This window comes from Phoca vitulina, unplaced genomic scaffold (genome assembly GCF_004348235.1).
Source record: "Phoca vitulina isolate PV1807 unplaced genomic scaffold, GSC_HSeal_1.0 scaffold35, whole genome shotgun sequence".
Classification (NCBI taxonomy): domain Eukaryota; kingdom Metazoa; phylum Chordata; class Mammalia; order Carnivora; family Phocidae; genus Phoca; species Phoca vitulina.
In genome coordinates this window covers 11,258,482-11,271,679 of record NW_022589738.1, presented here as the reverse complement: position 1 = coordinate 11,271,679, position 13,198 = coordinate 11,258,482, and the positions used below count along the sequence as shown (strand labels likewise).

Here is a 13,198-nt window from a genome sequence, read left to right as displayed (position 1 = left end):
CATCAAGACTTGGTGCCTATATCCCCACTTCTAAAATCTGGACTGGCCTTTCCATTTACTTGGGGAAATAAAGTGGGGAAGTAATAGTAGACAGCAATGGGCCTGGTCCTCAAGAAACTTTGTATTCTTTCATTCTCACTTAAAACAGTTACTTCTGTTTGTCAACAAGCATAAGCTAGCCTGCTAGAGGATGAGAGACCATACTGAGCTGATGAGCCAAGTCACCTTAGTTGTCCCTTCTAAGGCCTTAGATATGTAAGCCCAGCCATGATTGGCAAAGTCAACTCATCCGCTTTCCGTGGTATTATTATTATGTGTATTAAAACTGTAGATTCTATAGACTCACTAATACACTGACATAATTATTATTTTATATAATTTTATGTCTTTGTGTCTTTAAAGAAGTTGAGAGAAGAGGAGCAAACATATATTTATACAGATTTTGTTATACTAACCTCCTTATTTGTCATCTATGGTTCTCTTCATTTGTTCCTGCCCATTCTAGTTACCATTTGGAGTCCTTTTCTTAACCTAATACAGCTTTGCTTCTACCCATCCCCTTTGTGCTGTTATTGGAAAATGTATTACATTTTTATATCTTTTATGCACAATACATTATACAACTAATTTTATTTTATTTTATTTTTTTAAAGATTTTATTTATTTGAGAGAGAGAATGAGAGAGAGAGAGAGAGTGCACGAGAGGGGGGAGCGGGAGAGGGAGAAGCAGACTCCCTGCCGAGCAGGGAGCCCGATGCGGGACTCGATCCAGGGACTCCAGGATCATGACCTGAGCCGAAGGCAGTCGCTTAACCAACTGAGCCACCCAGGCGCCCTATACAACTAATTTTAAAATCAGTTAAAAGAGGAAAGGAAAATAAATACGCATTTCTACTGTCTTTTAAAATTACATGGTTACCTTAACTAGTACTTTTTTTTGGGGGGGGGGGTGGAGTATGGATTTTAATTACTGCCTAGGGTTGCTTGCTTCCAGTCTGAAAAACTTCATTGTTCTTTCTGCTCCTCAAACTGAAAAATCTCAAATGTTCTATCAAGTTCATGGTTTCTTTCTTCTGCTGATTCAAATCGACCAGTCCCCCCTCTAATGAATTTGTCATTTCAGTTACTGTAATTTTCAACTCCAGAACTTCCATTTGGTTCCTTTTTATAATTTCTCTGGCTTTACTGGTATTTTCTATTTGACGTAGTATTGTCATATCTTCCTTTAATCATATCATTCTTTAATCATAATCTCCTTTAGTCCTTTGAACATATTTATAATAACTTTGAAGTCTCTGTTCAAAGTCCCATATCTGGTTGACCTCACAAGTTTCTGTTGCAGGCCTTTGTTCTGGGGTATGGGTCATATTTCTCTGTTTCTTTGCATGTCCCTCAATTTTTTGTTGGAAACTGGAAATTTTAGATAATATACTGTAGCAACTCTGAGTATTGGTTCCACCACCAAGTGCCTATTATTACTTCTCTATTGAATTGTTGAGTGACTGGCTGGATTATTTTAGTGGCATCTACAGCCTCCCTTCACATTGTGAAGCATTTTATGTTGTTCCTCATGGGGTGCAGGCCTGAGTATGATCCCTGTCACCCTGTGATGACATTGGTTTTGGTAGCACTCTCAATCTCTTTGTCTCTTTCTCTGACCACACCCAACTATTAAGCTCCACTAATTACTAGCTGATTGTTCTGTTGTTTTTAACAAATGCTCTGAGGCATAAGGTGTTCCATAGACTGATCCAATCAAACCCAGGGTCTCTTGAAGGATCAGTTGCTTAGGTCAGTGTTTAAGATTTGTTCTGTCCCCAGGAGGACTCCTCCCAGGTGTCTCTTTCTCAGCTACTCTCCAGAAAACCAGCCAGCCTACAGTTCTGTATTTCCAATTAATCTGCCAATCTCTTCCCAGTGGCCTTTCATCACAACATCCACTGTTTTTGAGAGTGCCCTTAGGTTCAAACACCTCCATACTCTGTTGCAAATGAAGTCAACCCACTTGGTAAGGGATTCAGCTTCTCAGCGTTCTCTGTTTCATGGCCTGCTTTTCCTCCAGGGCAAAAATCCCTGAGCCATGGCTCTGGAGCTGGGGGTGGGGACAATGGGACATTTTTCTCTGAGTGACACTCCTGCTATAGGAGCTGAACCCTTATGGAGGACGAGTAGCTTCAGTTCTTCTTACCTTGCCTCTCAGTGTGGATCACATGTGGTTGACAGTATTGTAAGGGTGATCAGGTCCCAGTAGACTCAGTAAGGCCACACCGAAGGTAGAGCCTCCACCCCATGAGTGGGAGTTGGGAGGAAGAAGCAAGCCCCCATCTCTCAGCCATACTTGCCCAGAATTCAGTCTTAGCAAGAAGTAGCTGGGAGTAGAATGAGAAATGTTGATGTTCTGCCCATCCCTTAAAGATAGCCCTTGGAGTAGGAGTTGGAGGGAGAAGGAGCCCTATGTCCTTTGCTGCACCATCTTGAGTTGGAGTTTCCATTTCACTGAGCTGGGAGGGGAGTAGAATGGAGTAGGCATCAGTACAGATACCATACACTCTTGCTGCAACCTCTAAGTTTTAATAGATTTTGTTGAATAAATATTTCTTCATTTGCAGTATGCTCTTAGGACCATCTCCAAAGACTTCAAATGGTTGTTTTAAAAATAATTTTCACCAATCTTCTAGGGAATTGGTCTATAGAGATGTCTCACTTTCATGCTGGAAGCAGAACTCTGGTTGTGATTTGTAACTTACTAAGGTTTGGTAGTTTATTACAAAGCATTATTGTAGCAATAGATAACTGATGCACACAAGTCAGTAGTGGAGCTGCTAGAACCCCAACCTCTCAATACTTCCTATGGAATCCAGAGTAGTCCCTCCATTGCAATTGAAACCACCCTAGGGATTTAGTGAAATAAACCATTTATATGGTAAATAATACTGTAATACCAAAAACACTTCAGCATACAGTTTCCAAAAATAATTCTCATAAAATGAGTCATAGTGGAAGAATCTGACTTATGGAGAGGCTTAAATAAGTGTAATTCTTTAGTCAGTAAGAAACGGCCAATCGTCTACCACATTACAGAAAAAAGTACTCTCATAATTCAGTGGCACATAAAACAGTAAGAATGATTATCCGCTTTTAACTAAGCAGAGTCAGCACTACATTTGAAAACAGCACTTTATGAAAACTGAATTTGTAAAGTGAGATACTCCTTCTCCAAACATTTGATCAGGTTTGACATAGAACGTGAAAGAGGAGTAATCAGTGTCACATCTAAGAATTTCCTTGTTTTTTGTTTTTTTTTTAAAGATTTTATTTATTTATTTGACAGAGAGAGACACAGCGAGAGGGAATACAAGCAGGGGGGAGTGGGAGGGGGAGAAGCAGGCTTCCCGCTGAGCAGGGAGCCCGATGTGGGGCTCGATCCCAGGACCCTGGGATCCTGACCTGAGCTGAAGGCAGATGCTCAACCATCCGAGCCACCCAGGTGCCCCTTTCCTTGCTTTAATTCCAGAGTCAGAAATAGAGACTATCTGGTATACTTCACCCATAATACAAACAAAAAGCCAAAATCACTGAATAGGAACTTAATCACATCTAATTATCAATAGAATCTTCCAGTAAGGATGGGTAAAGAATCCACGAGCACTACCAACAGATGTTTTTCCATCACAGGATTTTTTTTCCTTGACCTACAAGAGTACACATCCCAGGATTCTCATAGCCGGGCAGTTGACTTCTCTGCCACAATGTATTCAAATTGTTTAAAGAGCCAAACTTGCTTCAGTCATAAAAAAGAATGAAATCTTGCCATTTGCAACAACATGGATGGATCTAGAGAGTATAATGCTAAGTGAAATCAGTCAGAGAGACAAATACCATACGATTTCACTCATATGTGGAATTTAAAAAACAAAAAAAATGAACAAAGAAAAAAAAAGAAACAGACTCTTAACTATAGAGAACAAACCGGTGGTTGCCAGAGGGGAGGTAGTGGGAGGATGGATGAAATAGGTGAAGGAAATTAAGAGTACACTTATCATGATGAACACTGAGTAATGTATAGAATTGCTGAATCACTATATTGTACACCTGAAACTAATATAACACTGTAATTAAACTAACATTTAAAAATTAGTGAATTAACTTAAAAAATACACTGAGGATGAGGTGAGGTTTAAGTATGTTACTTAAAGTTGAACATGTGGAATGAGTACCTCTGGGGGTATAGGAAAGGGTTTTAGGTGCTATTCCAATGGATACAAATATTTGTTTAAATGTATCTTAGTGTAAGATTTAAAAAATGATAGTGATCTAAAAGCTTTCTTTTAAAATAAAAATAATACATACATAGCCAAACTTGGAGTTAACTTTCTGAGCCCTAGGGAATTCTAATTTTTGATCTATAAAGATCTTTAATTACAACAACTGAAAAAATTGAAATATTTATCAAAATGTCAGAACTTTCAAATATGAGGGGAAATAACTATTCAGGTGACCTCTAGGTCCTAAGTCAGCAGGAAAGCCAGCAAGCTCGACACTCAGAAACTGACAGCGATTTGGTGAGAACAGACCACTACTGTGGCAGGCTGGTTCACAGTTCTGAAACAGTAGTTTCAGAAAGTTGCTTCAAAAACATCCAGTTTGGTCTTTCCTAAGCCTAAGACATAATATATTTCCTGACCCTCCTCTGGTGGTAGTGAGAGATTCAAACCATACAAGCTGGTTCCTATACATGGGAACCTTCCTGCTGCCCCACTCCCTAGCCACCACAAAACTGGCAAGTCAGTCTTCTGTTCCTGCTCTCTAAAACCATTTTGGGACCTATTTTGCAGCTGTCCTGCTCTATCCAGAAAGCCTCATTATGTGAGTGATATATCTTTTCATACCCTTTTGGGGTGTGTGTGTGTGTGGTAAGGGAGGGACAGAGGAAAGGGGGGAGAGAGGGAGAGAGAGATCTGCATTCTAACCAAGTTTTGGGTGGGAATCCATCCTGTATTTGCGTAGTCATAACAGTATTCCACTACTGTTGGAATTTGTATCCGCTGCACTGCAGAGTAGAGTACAGAGCTCATAGCACATCCCATAGAGCTTTTCATCTTTCCCCATCCCACCTCTCTAGCTTCTTCTCCCCATCTCTTCCTCTCCACAGAAACCTATGCTTCTGACTCTGCTTATCTATTCCCAGAATATTCCATACTCTGTCATGATCTCTGATTGTATACCTGCTTTACCTTTGCCTGGAATGTCCTTCCTACTTCACTTCTCCCTTCCTTTCCTAACTTCCAAGCCACCTTCTCTTTGATATTTATAAAATGTTTTCCCCGTCCCCTAAGACCAAGTAAAATGTGATGCCCTCTTAAAGTCTCCACTAACTTCACTAGGCAGAGATTTTCTCTTCTTTTCCTGGTCTATAATGACATTTAAATCACTGTTCTTGCCTGCTTACAGGTCTCTCTTCCCCTGCAAGACTCTGAACATTTCTTCATCTAATATGATTTGTCTCTAGTACACTCTTATGACTATAATCAGTGATGAATAATGTTGACTGAATATTTTTTTTTAAATAAAGTGATAATCTTGTTAAGGATGAAAGGATGTTGGTAAACACAATATTATGAACTTTTGAGATAGAGCAAGAATTAGAATTTTTCTATATTTGCTTCTAGTGTTATATGCAAATGAACATTAAGAAATTGTTGCACAGCTAATGAAATAAGTGCAAAGTAGTTAAAATCTAGCCACTAAAGCCTTGTATTTTAGGGAAGTAGCAAGGTGAGATGAGTTGTTTATCATTTCCAGATCATAAACATTTCATCACTACTGAGCTAGATTCCTTGGGACCTAAATGATGTTTCTCTGTTAAATTTAACAGCCATAGAAAAACCAATGTGACCTCTATGGCTCAATAATCATGAGATAATTAGTTAATAGAAATGAAAATGACTCATGTGCCTCATTCTCCCCTCCCATAAAAACAAATTTGGAAACTATGAGTCCAAATGTGCTTTTTGTTTTGGCCAGTGTGCTTATAGAAGAGTTAAGAAAAACTTCTCACCATCTGATTGCAAATATCTCCATCTTTCCTTGAAATCACTTTAAGTTCATAGCTGCTAACTTCATCTAAGAACATGGCTTTTGTGACACTTTATCAAGAACCTAGATAACAACCTACAGGATAAGCTCATCCTGACAAGAAGAATAGTTAGTACACTGGATCACATTTCATTCAGTCATGCAGCAAATATTAATTGAGGATCTACTATATATCTCTATCACAGGACTCAGTCCACTGTGCCCTGTTTATCTCTTTACATCTATTTTTATCTACCCCTGCAAGTCTTGGAGCTTCTGAGAGCAGGAATTCTATAGTATTTTCATGTAATACCCACTACTATGTACTGGGTTGGCGCATGGGTCCAGTGCTGAAGGAGATTTGGCCGCATCACCTTGTGGAACTTACTAATACCTAAAGACTGGGAATTCTGAAAGCAATGGGATAATGTAAAGGCAAACTTCTATACTGAGGGTCACAAAATCAACAACCTAAATACATATAGGAGAAAGAATCAACTTGAGAGTACTTCATCTGAAAAGATATGAGCAAATGTTTTCTTGGTCCAAAGTCTTAGTGAGATGTGATGATAGGTTTATGCAGTTGTTAAGGTAAATAGGAAGAGTCACATCCCTGACTGCTATCACAGCTTCTATAAATGGCCCATTGTTATGGCTACAGGAAGACTGATACCATGATAAATGCATGGCCTCCAACCTTCACCAACTTCTCAAGCCTGCATGGCAATCATGGCAATCCATCACATGTTCCTGAACTTGTTCCTTGGCTCATTCCATTAGCACCATTTTGAAGCTTTTCACTCTCTTCAAACCACGTTCTCCCCTGTATTTCTTATCTCATCACAGCAGACGTCGGTGCCTCCAAACAACACCGCAACCTCCAGCATCTCACGTTGTCCCTGAGTTTCACCCTACTGCGAGTACCTGCAATTCTCAACCGGAAGCCCTTCTCTCAGTTGGCCTGGGAAAGGTTGGAAGTTCGGGGAAGGGAATGCCCCCTGGGAACAGCTGTCAGCCAGTGGCACATGGGAGTGGAGGATCAATATTTCAGTTCTCTTGCCCCTAAGATGCGATAATTCTGATGCACGTTCTGCACTGTTTCCTAGCATTTCCCAGAAGGATTAAGTCCCAGTTGCCCATGGTGGGAACTTGTTCCATAACACACACTTTATCAGCTTACTTCTTTCCCTCTCTTCCTTCCTTAATTACCCTAATGATGATTCTTGGAATTAACTTTCACATAAACTACTTGCCTCAGGGTCAGCCTCTGGGAGTACAAAGCTGAGATGCTCCCTTTCAGCAAAAACACTTATCTTCTACTCCACAGAGAGAACAGAGACCCCACTCCAATCCCAGGCAGGGGTGGTCTTATGACCCTGGTACCACAGTTACAAACTTAACTAAACCTACACTCATACTTCCTTCCCACCTTTCAACTTCAGTAGAAGAGGTGTCTGTTCTTTTACTTAACATTAATCCCCTGGTATGTTAACTATGTTCGTTAGACATTGAGCTTTTTTTAAAAAAAAAATTTTTTTGAAGTAATTTCAGATTTATAGCATTTTTTTAAAGTCCAAATAATCCCCATATACCTTTCAACCAGGTATCCTAAAAGTTCACAGTGTACTGTGTTTACTTCATCATTCTCTCACCGGATTTCTTTTTAAATAGTGATGAAGGACCTTTTTAAAAAATATCCAGTACATTGAGGACTAGTCTTCTTGTTTTATGCTTTTGTAAAACATAATAAAAGTGAATCAGAAAAGCAACCATGACCAAAGAAGGATAAACAAGATATAAGCTCCTAGTTTTTAAATATTTAGCTTCACTAGGTATCAAATAAGTCAAATAGCTCTAAAAATTTCTAAATGTTTATTTTCCATTTCCATATTTATCATGTCTCCGACCACTAACTCACAATTCACGGACTGGCATGGGTCCACGGACCACAATGCACAGCATTACTGCTGTGAACATCCATTGTCAGAGTTCGCACTCCTCAACCCTGTCATTCCAACCTCCCATTCGACCACAATAGCCTTTTCTTTGATGAACATGCTCGAATATTTTCTTTTTTTTTTTAAAGATTTTATTTATTAACAGAGAGAGAGAGACAGCGAGAGAGGGAACACAAGCAGGGAGAGTGGGAGAGGGAGAAGCAGGCTTCCCGCCGAGCAGGGAGCCCGATGTGGGACTCGATCCCGGGACTCCAGGATCATGACCTGAGCCGAAGGCAGACACTTAACGACTGAGCCACCCAGGTGCCCTCGAATATTTTCCTTCTTAAAACAACAACATTGACAACGCACAGTCCCATCTCTGGGTACCATCTTATCTTTTTATCCTTATGAACAAAGATTTTCACTTCCTATCATTGCATCTTCTATTCATTCCTTGGCGCCTTGTAAATCTACTCTGTTTCCATCAGTTCAGGAAACTGTTTCTGCAACAAACCCAGTGACCTTCTAGTTGCTAAATCCATGAAATACATGGGCCACATTTCAGTCCTTACCTCGTTAGACTTCTCTCCAGCCTGTGAGATGTGGGCCATGCCCTCCCCTTCCTCAGCCTTTCTTCTCCTTTGTCTTTTGGGCTAGGACTCTCTTTTGGGTTTCCTCCTACATACATTCATCTTTCCTCAGAACCTCCCAGTTTCCTTTCAAGGATTCTCTCCCCATAGACTTCTATTTTCATTCTATAATCTCTCTTCTTGAATGAACACTTCCATTCACATGTTTCAGTAAACATCTTTTACTGATGATTCCAAAATCTCTATCTGGAGCCCCAACTTCTTTCTTGGAGCTACAGTTGTTTGTCCCACAGGTTGGCCCAAACTAACCTCATTCTAACTGCCACCTAGTGAAGTCACTTTATTCAGTTTTGTTAACTTTTTTAATTTTTGGTTTTTGTGTCTGTAAAATGGGAATAATATCTGACCAAGAGGACTCCTGGGCAGATTAAATGATGCAAGGCAGGTGGGAGTATTGAAGCAGCGCCTGACCGAAGTCCTCAATAAGCAGCAGATAGGATTATTAGATACTTCCTCCTGGATTTGCTTCTTATATTAGTCTTTTATCATACTGAATGTGGCTAATGCCTTATCAGATTGCTCTTCCTCTCTCCCTTTCATCCTTCAACACATATTCACTGAATGCCTGCTATATGTAAGGTCCTATGTTAGGTGCGATAAAACACTAAGACAGACCATCCCAACCCTCATTAAATTTATACTCTAGTGGGTAATACAGATGTTAAATAATTCACTACAGTACAGGAGCTTAGGTGTCACTTTTAACTTTTCTCTCTCCCTTATCCTTATTCCCTAATCTGACCTCCATCAGCGGTGAAATGCTTTCTATTTTTTCTCACTATCTCTAAAGTCCATTCCTTCCTTGAGCTTTGCACAGTCCAATACAGTAGTCACTAGCCACATGTGGCCATTTAAATTTAATTTAAATTAATTAAAATAAAAATGAAGTTCCTTAGTTTCACTGGTCATAGTTCAAGAACTCAGTAGAAACATGTAACCAGGGGCTACTGTAATCAGAGTAGCTCTAGAACATCACCATCATTGTCTATTGCTGTCTATTGGATAGCACTGTTCTAGTTTCAATGCCCTAAAGCAGATCCTTATCATCTTTTCTAGACTACTAAGATGGCTTAGGTATTAGCCTTTCAGCCATTAATCCTAACTCCTCAATCTATGTTCCACTGGTTTCCCAGAATGATTTCCAGAATGCAAATATACTCCTCCGTTAACAATTCTTTAATACTCCTCCACTGTATTTTTTTATACCCTGAGTAACAATAGCCTATGTGATATGGCCCTAGCCTAACTCTCAGCCTTAATCTTTTGCAATTCACTCTACAGCAGCATATGCTCAAGTCATGGTGATCTAGAATAACCAAAACAATTTTAAAGGGAAGAACAAGTTGGAGGACATACATTACCTCAATTTAAGTCTTACTATAAAGCTATAGTGATACAGTGTAGTATTGATGAGATGATAGACACATCAATGGAACAGAATTAAAGGCCCATAAATAGACCCAGAATATATGGTCTGTTGATTTTCAATAAAGTCACCAAGAAAATTCAGTGGAGAAAGGATAATTTTTTCAACAAACAGTGCTTACACAACTGGGTATCCGTATGGGGAAAAAAATAACTGCTGATTCCCCTCCTTGTGCATGCTCTTTCTCTCTGTCAAATAAATAAATGAAATCTATTTTAAAAAAAGAAATAGATTTAATAAATAAATAAACCTCAGGCCTTACTTACAATAAATCTTATCAGATTATAGTGTATATATATACATATGTCATATACAATGTGATCTAAATGAATACATATACATTAATATATACCATAATTGTAATGTTAATTATAGTATATATTATTTATGAATAATTTTATATTGATTATGTTAATATAACATGTAATAATATATCGCTTTAGATCATATTACATATGAATAATGGATTGTGATACATATGTAATATGTGTATAATAATATATGGTGTGTATATATATATATATATATATGATATGCAATAAATTAGAAATGGATCACAGATGGAAATGTGAAAGCTAAAACTACAAAACTTTAGAAGAAAACATAGGAGAAAATTTTTGTGATGTCAGTTTAGGGAAAGATTTCTCAGATAAGACACCAAAAACACAAACCATTAAAAAAATAGATAAATGGAACTTTATCAAAATTAAAAACTTTTGCTCATCAAAGACACCATTAAGAAAATTAAAAGATAAGCCTAAAAGATGAGAGAAATATACAATACATACATCTGAAAAAGAACTTAGATCTAGACTATACAAAAATATGTTATGCCTCAAAAAATCAGGAAACCACCCAATTAAAAATGGGCAAAAGACTTGAACAAGAACTTTATAAAAGAAGATATATAATTGGCCAGTAAGCACATGAAAACATATCTAACATCTTTAAAATATATCCAGCATTTTTGGGAAATGCAAATGAAACTATGATGAGATACCACTACATGATCACTAAGAGGACTACGATAAAAAGTCAACAGCAACAAGAACAACATCATGTGTTGGAAACACTGGAACTGTTATACGCTGCCAGTGAGAAAGTGAAATAGTAAAACCACTTTGGAAAACTTTTGTCAGCTTCTTAAAAAGTTAGGCACTTTACATACTGCCCAGCCGTTCCACTCCTAGGTATCTTACCAAGAGAAATGAAAATATATGACCCCAAAAAGACCTGTACATGAATACTCAGGCCAGTTTTAGTCATAATTGTCCCCATGTGAAAACAACGTGAATGTCTGTCAACAGGTGAATGGATAAACAACATGTGGAATATCCATATAATGAAATACTACTCGGCAATAAAAAGGAACAGATTATTGATACGCACAACAATATGAATAAATCTCAAAATCATTTTGCTGAGTGAAAGAAGCCAGACACAGAATTGTACATGTTGTAGGAGTCCATTTGTATAAAATTTTAGAAAAAGCAAATTAATCCATGGAGACAGAAAGTAGATCATCATTGTCCTGGGGCCAGGGGTGGAGGGAGGGATAGACTGCAAGGGATCCTAGGAAACTGGAAATATTCTGCAAAATCATTGTGGCAATGGTTTCATGGATGTACACATTGATTAAAACTTTCTGAATTGCCTTATATTGAGGTCCTAGTCCCTCATATGATTTGGAGCATTTGGAGACGGGGCTTTGGGAGGTAATTGGAGTTTGATGAAGTCATGAAGGCAGGGTCGTCACGATGGGATTAACTCCCTTGTAGAAAGATACACCAGAGAGCTTGCTTGTTCTCTTTCTCTCTGCCATGTGAGAGCATGGTAAGAAGGCAGCCACCTGCAAGCTCTCACCAGAACTGACCACACTGGCACTTTGATCTCAGCCTTCCAACCTACAGAACTATGAAAAATAACTTTCTGTTGTTTAACCCACCCAGTCTGTGGTATTTTGCTATGGCAGCCTGAGCTAATGTATCATGCATAATCAGTGAAATGCAAACTAAAATGACTCTGAAGTACAGCTGCATACCCATCAGACTGGTATACATACGAAGGGTTTTGTAAAGATAGTAAAAGACAAACTCCTAAAGAGCAATTAGGCAATATCTTTAAATGCTGAAGATTTTCATCCCCTGGGACCCAGGAATTTAACTCTGTGATCAATTATCTAAGAAACTCCTGCACACAGGCACAAGATCTATGCAAAAAAAAAGAAGTTTGCTGCAACCTTTTTTGATGTGGCAATATATTTGAAACAACATAATAGTTCTTCAAAAAGAGTGATTAAACAGTGCTATGTTTGTATCATGAAATCTTATGCAGCAATAAAAATAAACTCTTTAAACCCATCCCCGTCAGTGAAGAACCATCTCCAGAGGCCAGTGACAACAACCTTCGCTTATTGCTCCTTTCTTCAGATTTATCCTCAGTGCCAAATATTGTTAGGAAAGTGTGTGGGAAAGGTTTTCACATAGAATCAAAGGAATTTCATTTTGATTATGGCTTGTCCTACCTACTAATTTCTTGGCCACAAATAGTTTGTTAAATTATTCTGTATCTCTGGCCTTACAGGGACATGATTTTCTGTTACCTACAAGTGATGAGAGAAGTCGTGAAGCCTGCTCAAACTCCCAACATATGTTGTTTTATGGCACTTCACTTTACTGCACTTTGCAGATAATACGTTCTCACAGACTGAAGGCTTTCGGCCACGCCCAGGTCAAGCAAGTCCAACAGTACCGTTTGTGTTACATTCTGTTAATTCTCACAGTATTTCAAACTTTTTCATTATTGTTATATTTGTTATAGTGACTTGTGATCCGTGATCTTTGATATTACTATCATAATTGTATTGGGGTGCTACAAACTATACCCATATAAGATGGCAAACTTAGTCAAGAAATGCTGTGTGTGTTCTCACTGCTCCATCGACTGGCCATTTCCCCATCTCTTTCCCTCTCCTTTAGCCTCCCTATTCCCTGACACACAACAATATTGAAATTAGGCCAATTAATAACCCTACAATGGCCTCTGCGTGTTCAAATGAAAGGAATAGTTGCATGTCTCTCAGTTTAAATAAAAAACTAGACATGATT

The 13,198-nt window shown here is 38.5% G+C and overlaps 1 protein-coding gene across 3 annotated transcripts in view; it reads right to left on the bottom strand.

Annotated features, from left to right (window-relative positions):
* SYTL5 (synaptotagmin like 5) overlaps positions 1–13,198 on the bottom strand; it is a 243,601-nt gene that overhangs the window by 155,583 nt on the left and 74,820 nt on the right. The gene's annotated exons all lie outside the window — the stretch shown is intronic.